At 38.0% G+C, this 12549-nt stretch overlaps 1 protein-coding gene across 1 annotated transcript in view; it reads left to right on the top strand.

Moving 5' to 3' along the window:
* The window catches only part of LOC142176134 (uncharacterized), a 77658-nt gene that overhangs the window by 49559 nt on the left and 15550 nt on the right, over positions 1–12549 (top strand). The gene's annotated exons all lie outside the window — the stretch shown is intronic.

The following is a 12549-nucleotide window of genomic DNA, read 5'->3' as shown; positions in this document are numbered from 1 at the left end:
AAGTTTAAGCATTATCTATTGTCACATACTACATACCTTATTTCACGTCTGGATCCATTAAAGTATATTTTCCAGAAGCCTATGCCCACAGGAAGATTGGAAAAATGGCAGATATTACTCACAGAGTTCGACATTGTCTATGTGACGAGGACGGCCATGAAAGCTCAAGCATTGGCCGATCACTTGGCTGAGAATCCTATTGATGAAGAATACGAGCCTTTGAGGACGTATTTTCCTGATGAAGAAGTGATACATATAGAGGAGTTAGAACTGAATGAGGAACCAGGGTGGAAGCTTTTCTTTGACGGGGCTGCTAATGCAAAAGGAGTTGGAGTAGAAGCAGTACTTATTTCAGAAACAGGACATCACTATCCTGTTACAGCTCAGCTACGTTTCTATTATACCAACAACATGGCTGAATATGAGGCATGTATTTTGGGCCTACGATTGGCTGCAGACATGGATGTTCAGGACGTCTTGGTCTTGGGAGACTCGGACCTCCTAGTACATCAGATCCAGGGTGAATGGGAAACACGGGATTTGAAGCTTATACCATATCGATAATGTTTGCACGATCTGAGCAAGCGATTTCGATCAGTGGAGTTCAGACACATCCCGAGAGTTCACAATGAGGTTGCCGATGCTTTGGCCACTTTAGCATCGATGTTGCACCATCCAGACAAAATCCATGTTGACCCATTGTATATTCAGGTTCGTAATCAGCATGCCTACTGTAACATAATAGAAGAAGAAATGGATGGCGAGCCATGGTTTTATGATATCAAGGAATATCTCAGGATGGGAATATACCCGGAGCAGGCAACCGGAGATCAAAAGAGAGCCATTCGACGACTGGCAAATGGATTTTTCCTCAGTGGAGGAATGTTGTACAAAAGAACCCCAGATTTGGGATTGCTGAGATGTATTGATGCAGGTCAAGCCACGATAGTGATGACAGAGGTACATGCTGGAGTCTGTGGGCCCCATATGAGCGGATATGTGTTGGCAAAGAAGATTCTGCGAGCGGGATATTATTGGCTCACTATGGAGCATGATTGTATCAGTTTCGTACGGAAATGCCATCAGTGTCAGATACATGGAGATCTGATTCATTCTCCACCAACGGAATTGCACACAATGTCCGCACCATGGCCATTTGTAGCATGGGGCATGGATGTCATTGGGCCTATCGAGCCGACAGCTTCGAACGGTCACAGGTTCATTCTGGTAGCCATCGATTATTTCACTAAGTGGGTTGAAGCCAAAACTTTTAAGTCTGTAACCAAGAAGGTAGTGGTGGATTTTGTCCATTCCCATATCATTTGTAGATTTGGGATCCCAAACATAATAATCACGGACAATGGTGCTAATCTTAACAGCAACTTGATTAGAGAAGTATGTGAACAGTTTAAGATTACACACCGTAATTCCACCCCGTATCGGCCCAAGGCGAATGGAGCAGTTGAGGCAGCCAACAAAAATATAAAGAAGATATTGAGGAAAATGATTGAAGGATCCAGACAATGGCATGAAAAGCTACCATTTGCGTTGTTAGGATACCGCACTACTGTTCGTACTTCAATAGGTGCGACTCCTTATTTGTTGGTATACGGAACCGAAGCAGTAATACCAGCGGAAGTTGAAATTCCTTCCCTTCGAATTATCGTTGAGGCCGGGATTGACGATGATGAATGGGTCAAAACCCGACTAGAGCAGCTGAGTTTAATGGATGAAAAAAGATTGGCAGCAGTATGTCATGGCCAGTTGTATCAAAAGAGAATGGCAAGAGCATACAATAAGAAGGTGCGCCCCAGAAAATTTGAAGTAGGGCAACAAGTATTGAAACGGATCCTCCCACATCAGATTGAGGCAAAAGGCAAGTTCGCCCCGAATTGGCAAGGGCCGTATATTGTGACCAGAGTATTATCCAATGGCGCTTTACGTTTGACGGATGTTGAAGGAAGATGCGTCGACATGGCTATCAATTCTGATGCAGTCAAAAGATATTATGTGTAATTTCTTTTGTTGTTTATTTGTTTGTTTGTACTTAGTGCTTATCGAATAATGAAATGACGGAGGCAATTCTTTCTTCTATCCAAACACTTTTAACCTTTGTTTTACCCCTTTGAGCCATACTTATCTTTTTATACCCCTCTCTTGGAATCATTAATGAAAAAATGTATGAAAAAAAAATTGAAGGTCGCAAGAAAACAAAGGAGTCAGTGAACTACGTTCGACCTGATTCCTCAAAGAGGATACGTAGGCGCCTCACGGCTCGGTCATAAGGTAATAAAAAAAATCAAAAGAAAAATCCCCAAGTAAGAAAATTGGGGCAGAAATTATGTTTCTAAATTTTGAAAAAAAAAAGAAAAAAAAAAGGAGTTTGATTCCAAAAGTTGTAATACTTTACCCATCAAAGTTATTTTGAATTTTATATCCTTTTCTTCTAAAACCTATATTGATATCCAAAAAAGACCTCCCGATCAGTATCCGAGAGGTGTTAAGATAGGCAAATGAAAACCAAGAATAAAACGTCGGTCCCTGACTGAATGAGGATCATGAATTGAAAGAATTTATAGCCAAAAGAATTCCTGGCAGAGAAAAATCTTATCGGCAACACTCCAATCCCAAGCTGAGAAAATAAGATGAGAGAGTCTTATCGGCGAAAAACCTTCACAGGCGCCATAAGGCGACGTAAGCTGAGAAATACAAAATGAGAGAGTCTTATCGGTGAAAACCTTCACAGGCACCATAAGGCGACGAGAGTTGTGAGAAATGAGAGAGCCTTGTTAGTGAAAACCCCGCGAAGGGCACTATAAGGCGACAAGATAGATTGATGGAAAAGATCCGTATTTTGCGAAGAATTGGGCACCTATTTATCCCCAGCAAGTGAAGACATCAAAAAGTTTGATCGACACAAATAGACTGGGTTGATTAATCCGGAATGCACAACATGATCATTGGACTCGGTTGTATCACCCAGATAAGTTCATTTTTTTTGTTCAGAAAGATTTTCTCATTTTTCTATCTTTTCATTTCTTTGTTTAAAAGAATTTTTCTAGAAATTTATGTTTTAAGAAAGGTCTTTCAGAGCTTACTACCAGTTGCCAAAATGGTACAACATAAAATGTGAAAAGGGCAGGCAAGAGACAAGGCAATAAGACAAAAGACGTTGGTTGCTAGGCCGAATAATACTGTCCTAAAATGGCAAGGAAAGTACGGGGAAGAGCCGGAAAAAAAAAAACATGTTGAGGAAATTGTAAGCCAAGTTCCAAGACGATCCCCAGAGTACTCCGACCGAATATCGACCAAGCTCCGAGGTGGTCGGACAACACAGAAGGGGAAGGGAAGAAAGGAAAATCCCTCTTCGGCAAAATAACCTCCAGAAATTTTTGAGATACAAAATGGTGAAGGGATAAATGGAAAAACCATCCCCAGCAGAATGTTATCCCCAGCAAATAACATCATCCCCAACAAGTTTTGAGAACGCCGAACAGGAATAAGGGAAAGGGAACAATCATCCCCATCAGGAGTGACATGACCACTCAAAAAAAAAAAAAAAAAGAAAAACTAACTAAATTTTCTTTGATTTGAACAGGAAAATAAAGTGTTGATGATGGCCTAAAGATACGCCATAAGAAAGATCGCCAGAATTGGGGCAGAAAATTTTCTGCCACAAGTGGAAATTTTCTCGGAGAATCAAGGAAACAAATTCAAATTATTCTTTACCAACTAGGTCGCCCACCAGTAAAATGCGGGAATACATTTAAGTTCTAGGTCACCCACCAGTAAAATGCGGGAATACATTTAAGTTCTAGGTCGCCCACCAGTAAAATGCGGGAATACATTTAAGTTCTAGGTCGCCCACCAGTAAAATGCGGGAATACATTTAATTTCTAGGTCGCCCACCAGTATAATGCGGGAATACTTTTAAGTTCTAGGTCGCCCACCAGTATAATGCGGGAATACTTTTCAGTTCTAGGTCGCCCACCAGTAAAATGCGGGAATACATTTAAGTTCTAGGTCGCCCACCAGTAAAATGCGGGAATACATTTAAGTTCTAGGTCGCCCACCAGTATAATGCGGGAATACTTTATGTTCTAGGTCACCCACCAGTAAAATGCGGGAATACATTTAAGTTCTAGGTCGCCCACCAGTAAAATGCGGGAATACATTTAAGTTCTAGGTCACCCACCAGTAAAATGCGGGAATACATTTAAGTTCTAGGTCGCCCACCAGTAAAATGCGGGAATACATTTAAGTTCTAGGTCGCCCACCAGTAAAATGCGGGAATACATTTAAGTTCTAGGTCGCCCACCAGTATAATGCGGGAATACTTTTAAGTTCTAGGTCGCCCACCAGTATAATGCGGGAATACTTTTCAGTTCTAGGTCGCCCACCAGTAAAATGCGGGAATACATTTAAGTTCTAGGTCGCCCACCAGTAAAATGCGGGAATACATTTAAGTTCTAGGTCGCCCACCAGTATAATGCGGGAATACTTTATGTTCTAGGTCGCCCACCAGTAAAATGCGGGAATACTTTTAAGTTCTAGGTCGCCCACCAAGTATAATGCGGGAATACATTTCAGTTCTAGGTCGCCCACCAGTATAATGCGGGAATACATTTCAGTTCTAGGTCGCCCACTAGTATAATGAGGGAATACATTTTGTCTGTTCATTCCATATTCTAGGTCGCCCACCAGTATAATGCGGGCATACATTTCAGTTTTCCATTTCCAGGTCGCCCACCAGTATAATGCGGGCATACATTTCATTTTTCCATTTCCAAGCACCCACCTGTATAACGAGAGGAATACTTTTCAATCTTATACTGCAGATTTTGAAGTCATTAACCCCACCGGAAGGCAAAGGTTACAACAAGAATCCCCAGCAGGAAACAATAAAATCCCAACACCAGAAGGCAGAAGGTGGCAACAAGAAGTCCCAGCGCAAATTCAAGCGCATGAGTCAAAAGAAAGAAAAGACGCGTCTTGATGAATCTGATGAAGATAATCGTGTCCCCCGAGGAACCGCCAAAAAGCTTAATGAAGAAAGCCATGTCCCCAGCGGACCGAACAAAATGACGAAAACTGGTATTAAAAAAAAAAAGCCAAGGGCCAGAAGTCTTGGTAAAAAGGCACCAGAGGAAACACAAACCGACAAAAAGCAAGGCAACCGGAGTAAGGGGGAAAACAGATAAGATTCTGTAATTTCTAGCTTAGTCTAGCTTCTTATTTTTTAAGCATGGTGTAATAAGGAGGTCAGCAAACAGTAAAAGTAGCATGCAACAGCAATAACATTGCAGTCCCATGGTAGTCCCAGCTACCAAGACTTCCCGAACTACATTGACCTGATTCCTGTTTAGCCCAGGATATGTAGGAAACCTTTGAAGCAAAGGTTCGGTCAAATCTTTTTCAAAAAATGCTTCACACGGAGTACTCGGATGGGCAAAATCGCTCGCTTTATCTTTGCACGAAAACCCTTCGTGTATCCGGGCAAAGAGGGGCAGCTGTAAGCACGTGATTTTTGCCCTATATGAGAATTACTCCCAAAAATCCAAAAATAAAATGATTTTTCTTTGGTGTGCAATTTTGTGATATTTTGTGATATTTTGAATAATTATTTGTATTTGTTTGTGCGTGTTTATTTGATAAATTAATAAAAAATACAAACATATGTCGCATTTTGCATGTAGGTTTAATTCTATAGTTGTTAGTAATTAAATTTATTTTACAAAAATTAAAAAATTACAAAAATAAGCATCGTTTGCATTTTTAGCATTTAATGTCCAAATATACAATTTTATGCTTAATTAATACTTAATTGTGCGTTAATTGTTATTGGGAGTTAATTTGCGCTTTTATAACTTAATTTAGTTCTTAATAATAGTTTAAGTATTTTTATAATTTAGTTTTAGATAAATAAAAGAAGAAAAAAGAGCGAAAATATAAAGAAAGTCGGAATTGGGCCTTTTCTTCAATTTCAAGCCACAGGCCCAAATAATGGCCCAATCTTCCCTACGACCCAGTCCATTTCGAACTGGGTCAACCCGGTCCATAACCCAACACCCTATAATCTTTCATTTTAAAAAAAAAAACAAAGAAAAACAAAAAAAAAATAATAATTTAGAAAACCCTAAGAAATGCCTAACTCACCCCCCCCCCCCTTTTCTATCTTTCTTCTTCTTCTTCTTCCTTAAGCAAAGCTCCATCAATGACTACTTCACCATCTCCACTACAACCACCCCTTCACCACATAACCATGGTTGCCTTCAAGCTTCACCATTGTCGTTTTTGTTTTTTGCGCCATGGCTGCCCGCGTTTGCTTTCATCTTCTTCGTCGAGCTCAAGCTTGAGCTCGACATCCATGGACGACCACTGTTTCTCTAGCAGCCATGGCTGCGTTCCTCGTCATCGAACCCCAGCCAGCGCGACCATAGTCACGAGCTCCGACCACAGTCGCGAACACCAACGGCGAACAAACAACCTGCCTGTGCCACGCCGCTACTATCGCGGCTTCTTCTTCAACTCCTTTTGCTCGCCGCAGCTGCTTCCTCCTCGCGTCCGAGCTGCTGCTGCGTCCATTTCAAATCTCCGATGTCCAGCAGTAGCGGATGCTACTGCTTCAGTCCATATCGAGCTCGCAAACCTCGATGGCTATGGCTTCTTCATCATCAGTTGCTTCCGTTTCGTCTTCATCATTCAGTCCAATCGAGTTCGCATACATGAAGTAGTTTTGGTCGATGTCGTCGATCACTGTCCGAGTTCGTCGTTGGTGGGTCGTTGTTCGTCGTTTCATTTCCGGTTAGTGGTTTTTTTTGGATCTCATTTATCGTCCATATTTTTTGTTTGGTATTTTTCGGATCCAAAATCGATAAATGATTCAATTCTTGTTTTGTTTGTTCATCATTGAAATAATTTTTTTTAGTTTGTTTATATGTTTGGTTGGTTTAATTTTCAGAGTCAAATGAAAATTTAATTAATTGATTTTTAGTTTATTTCATGTTAATTTAATTTTTGCAAAAAAAGGAATTGTTAGTTTAGGTTTAATATTGTTAGATTTAGTTTAAATCGCTTGAATCCGTTGTTTGTTTAATATAGATTTCATTCATGATCATGTATCTTTGTTATATTTTTTTTGTTGGATTTAATTAAGAAAGATTAATTGATTATTTGAAGATTAGTGATTTGAATATGTTTATTTGTTTTGTTTAAGTTCAATTCGAAATTTGAATAAAGTTTGTTATTGTGGTTGAATCTTTTCATTCATGTTCATATTATGTTTGTTTGATTTTGAATCCGAAATGTGTATAGTTTGATTTCTTGTTTACCATTTGTGATTATTTCTTGAATTAGTCTCATAATCTTGTTTAAAAGAATTGTTTGTTATAATATTGTTAGAGTTGATTTTAAGTTCAATATTATTGAATTTAAGAATCTAAATATACTTGTTTGATTGTTGTTGTTGTTGTTTAAATCCGAAAAATAGGTTTGTTGTTGCCAAAAATATTGTTCAATCAAATTTTGGTTGTTCTTGGTTGTTCAATTTGTGTTCATGTGATTTGTTGTTGAAATGTTGTTAAAATCATGTTCATGTGATATTGTTGTTATGATGTTCATCCATGTTCATATTGTTGTTTGAACATTGTTAGAAATTGATCATATTGTCTATATTTTGGTTAAGTTTGATTAATTGATGTGTTATAGCTGATGGGTAGTTTGGTAAATTTGTAATACGTTCAGGGGTAGTTTGGTAATTTCAGTAAGGTCGGAAGGGGTAGTTTAGGAATTGTACATTTTGTAATTGTTTATTTGAAGCATGGGGGACAAAATGAAATGGGGTGGTTTGTGATATTATTATTTAATATAAAGGGGGGACAAGATTTAATTTAAAGGGGAATCTTGCATTATTTTAAAAGAAGCATGGGGGACAAAATGAAATGGGGTGGTGTGATATGTTTATTTAATGTAATGGGGATGAGTGGGAAGATAATGGGTTTGGTAGAGAAAGGGATTGATTTTAATTGATTAAAGCGTGGGGATTATATATAGAGGTCTGAAAAATGATAGAAGAAAGGAAATACAGACAGAAAAAAAAAGAGATTGAAAAAAAAAGCTGAACATTTATTCCGAAAAAAAAAAATTGAAACTCTCAAGAAAAGAAAAACATACAAAGAAAAAAAAATTGAAAATTAGAAGAGAAAGTAGTACACACCTGATAAATATTCTGGTATACAGGTGTAGAAATTAAGGGTTGAAGATTAACTAGCCTTTCAAAAATCTGAAAATTTCCCTTGGTTTCTGTCCGTTATTTTCGGCATTCCTGGATTTTATTTTGAATTTTTCAAAGCTGTCACTGGGATTTTCGTTGACTGGTTATTGCTGGTTATTGTTGCTGTTGCTGTGTTACGTATTACGTTGCTGACTTTCTTCTTCTTATATTGACAATATCAGGTACACAACTGTAATTTTGGCATTTTGTAAGCTGAAATGAAGAATGGAGTGTTAAATTTTTAATTTAGTTTAATTTAATTTTTTGTATTGTATTTAGGTTATTCATGTATTATTATTCCGTAAATCACTGTCATCAGCATAACTAGGCATATTATAGCGACATATTAAATAACGTCTTTACCAGATTATTAGGAAATATATTTAAACCTGATTATTAATTAAAATTGTTTAAATAAAAAAATAGAAGAAATAACGTAAAAATGGCGTTATTGAATCAGTTTGGCAAAAATTAACTAAGTTCCTTATTCATAAGGTTTTTCGTCAACGATAAGTTAATCCGAATCATGTAGTCAATTTCAGTTATAACATGAATTAGTTTGCAAACAAGTATTAGGACATGATGAATTAAAACAAAGTTAGTTAATGTTAAATTGTTTAAATTTTTAGAAATATGATTTAGTACTCAAGTTTTTATTTTTATTTCTTTCAATTTTCAGTATTTGTAAATAATTAGTTTCAATAAGCTTAAGTCTTACTAATAATTTGAATTTTAATCCAACTATGGGATAATTAGTTTTTTTTTATTTTTTTACTTTTCGATAATTCCATGTTGTATTTATGATTATAATTTTATTACTTTCTGTTAATATTTGTTTTTCTCTTCTATTTAATATGTCATTTTCAAGAATGTAGATATTGATTTTATATTTATAAAAAACATAGTAATAATAAAAAGGTTGTCATTAAAGGATATTCTTAAAGGATTTCGCTAAAAATAAATAGATAGTCTTACTAACAATTTGAATTTTAATCCAACTATGGGATAATTAGTTTTTTTTTTATTTTTATTTTTTACTTTTCGATAATTCCATGTTGTATCTATGATTATAATTTTATTACTTTCTGCTAATATTTGTTTTTCTCTTCTATTTAATATGTCATTTTCAAGAATGTAGATATTGATTTTATATTTATAAAAAATTTAGTAATAATAAAAAGGTAGTCATTAAAGGATATTATTAAAGGATTTCGCTAAAAATAAATAGATGTAAATAATACAAATGTATAGGATTCTCCAATCTCATTTATTTATTTAATTATTTTAAAAAAATTACTTAGAATTTGGGATGGATTGTTTAGTGAATTTCACTTCCTTCCCAAAAGATAATGACGCGTTAGACTCTTTAGGCGCGATTTAATTAATTTTACCTTCTTAAACTCGGATGCGCATTTCATGCGACCCAAATCTAAATCCTAAAACATCAAATAAAATATGTTTCGTATTGTGGGTGAATTTCATGTGACACAATCCAAAGATATGTTTTAAGCGATGTTCACATTCCTAAAAAATAATAATTATAATAATAAAGCGGTAAAAGATAAAATTTGCACATGGTTCATAATTGTATTAAAAATCAGATAAATAAACCGAATATAACAGTTGAGCGACCGTGCTAGAACCACGGAACTCGGGAATGCCTAACACCTTCTCCCGGGTTAACAGAATTCCTTATCCGGATTTCTGGTACGCAGACTGTAATATAGAGTCATTTTTTTCCTCGATTCGGGATTAAAATTGGTGACTTGGGACACCCTAAATCTCCCAAGTGGCGACTCTGAAATAATTAAACCAATCCCATTTCGACTGTCCTTTAATTGGAAAAAACTCCCTACGCACCTCGCGGTGCCGGAAAAAGGAGGTGTGACATTGGGTATAGGTTTGTGCGTGATGGACGGAAACATGGGGATCAAGCGTTGGGTAGTAGTGTTGTGGTGGACTATATGGACTGTGGGGGTAAGTTTGGTGGTAGGGTCAAGGCGGGTTGTAGTAACGTGGAAGGTTCCTGGATCCAACCCAAGCTCCCGACTCAATTGTGGCAACATCCTCTTTCTTCTTCTTCCCGAGTACACCTCCAGTACCGTTTTGAATGGCCTGGGTGGTTGCTTTGATTGCTGAATAACTCATGATCTTGTTGAACTTGAGTCCCAACTCAACCATGCCTCCCATTTTTACAACTTAAAGGACTTGCCCACTGCTGACACCAAGTGACCAAAATAAGTGGGTTCCAAAGCCTGCAAGAAATAGTCAACCATCTCACTTTATTTCATCGGAGGGTCAACCCTCGCTGCTTTCTCTCTCCAACGGAATCCATATTCCCTAAAGCTCTCACCGGGCTTCTTCTCAATTTTTGTTAATGACAGACGGTATGGGATAATTTTGAGGTTGTACTGAAAATGGCAGGCAAAGGCTTGGGCCAAATCGTCCCATGTGTACCACCTGCTGTGATCTTGTCTGGTATACCATTCTAATGCCGATCCACTCAAACTTTGGCTGAAATATGCCATCAGCAATTCATCTCTTCCACCTGCTCCTCTCATCTTGCTACAAAATCCTCTTAAGTGTGCTACAGGGTCACCGTGCTCGTCGTACAAATCAAACTTGGGCATTTTGAACCCTGCTGGTAACTGAACATCTGGGAACAGACATAAATCTTTATAAGCCACACTTATTTGACCTCCCAACCCCCTCATATCTCTGAATGATTGTTCTAAGCTTTTGAACTTTCTGATCATCTCTTCATGCTCAAGATTTTTGGGTGGCTTCTCGGTTCCTACCGGGAGATCAAGATAAGGGGTGTAAGAATATGGTTCTGGAACTATGAATGTGGGTTTAGGGGGATAGTACTGGTTATCGTGAGTTTGGAATAGAGGTTTACTAGAAGATCGGTGTAATGTAGCAGGTGGAGGTGCCACAAACACGGGTATAATTGGTGGGGTTGGGACCTGTTTGGGTGGTGGAGCTTGAAAATTATGGGAAGTGGCACCATAGCATTGTTGGTAGAGGGGAAATGCTGGAGATGGGTTCACAGTGGGAGGCTCCGGAGGTTGGGCTAATGGTGGGATATAAACAGGGTTGGCGGGATAAACCGGTGGTGGATGCCCCTTTGCCCAGGCTTGGTACATTTCAGCCATCTGCTGCTTTAACTTATACATCTCTTCCTTCATTGCATTAACATCCAGTTCTTCCACCTCTTTTGACGGGTCAACAATACTTGTCTCCGATTCTTGGTTGGCCATATTCAGCCTGTCTTTTGATCGGGTGTTGTATGAGTGAGTTGCCAGAATGCCAGCCAACTAACCCTGCTTGAACTTAATGCATCAACAACAGCCTTGTTAGTGGTTAGGGCTTTAACAAATTGGTAACCGCACATTTGGGGAATGAATGCACCTAAGCAGTTAACCGTTTCTATCATGCATTTGATCGGCTGCTTGCGTCATCCCGGCTTTTCCACTTACAACTTTCCTTCTTTTTCTCTTTCTTTTCATTCTGGCCTTTGCTCTTCTTTTTTCATTTTCCTCTTGTTTTTCCATTGTTTCTTTTCTCTTACTTTCTCTCTTTTTTTTCTCTTGTTTTTTCCTCTCTTGTTTTTTTTTCTCATTTGGTTATGGTTGAATCCTATGGAGATTGCCTACGTATCATGACCCCGCATGAATCAGACCGAACGTAGTTCTGGGAGATAAGTATGAAATAAAACATTTTTTGGAATTTTCATAAAAAGCAAAGACTTTGATTACAAAGACTCCAAACTAACAGACTCCGAGAGAAACTAACAGACGCGGATGAAGAGACGAAATACAGACTCCAAAAATAAACTATCATACTCCAACAAAAGAAAATACAGACTCGAACACAATTGACAGACTCCAGCAAAAAGAAAATACAAACTCAACACAACTGACAGACTCTAACGGAAAAGGAAATACAGACTCAAATGAGAAATCATGAATACATCAATGCTCCTGGTGCCCGCGGGACATCATTCGGTCTCGCCGCGGGCCTATATGCAAGATCTCTTTGAAGTCGGTCCAAGTCGCTAATTATCTGTTTAACAAATGTCATCACTGCCGCGAAGAAGGTAGTGCGAGTCATATCCTCACAGATTTGGCACTTCATAACGATATAATCTGCGATGTTTCTAATTTTCTCTCTTATGACACCTATGCCCAGTCTGTTGGGCCCTGGCTTCCAAAGTTTGCTCTGCCACATGATTCTGCTCCTAAAGTTGTTGCAAATCTATTTCTAATTGCGCCAAT

This window comes from Nicotiana tabacum, chromosome 22 (genome assembly GCF_000715075.1).
Source record: "Nicotiana tabacum cultivar K326 chromosome 22, ASM71507v2, whole genome shotgun sequence".
NCBI classification, from domain to species: Eukaryota; Viridiplantae; Streptophyta; class Magnoliopsida; order Solanales; family Solanaceae; genus Nicotiana; species Nicotiana tabacum.
The sequence above is the reverse complement of the archived record's forward strand: the minus strand, read 5'-3'. Positions and strand labels throughout refer to the sequence as shown.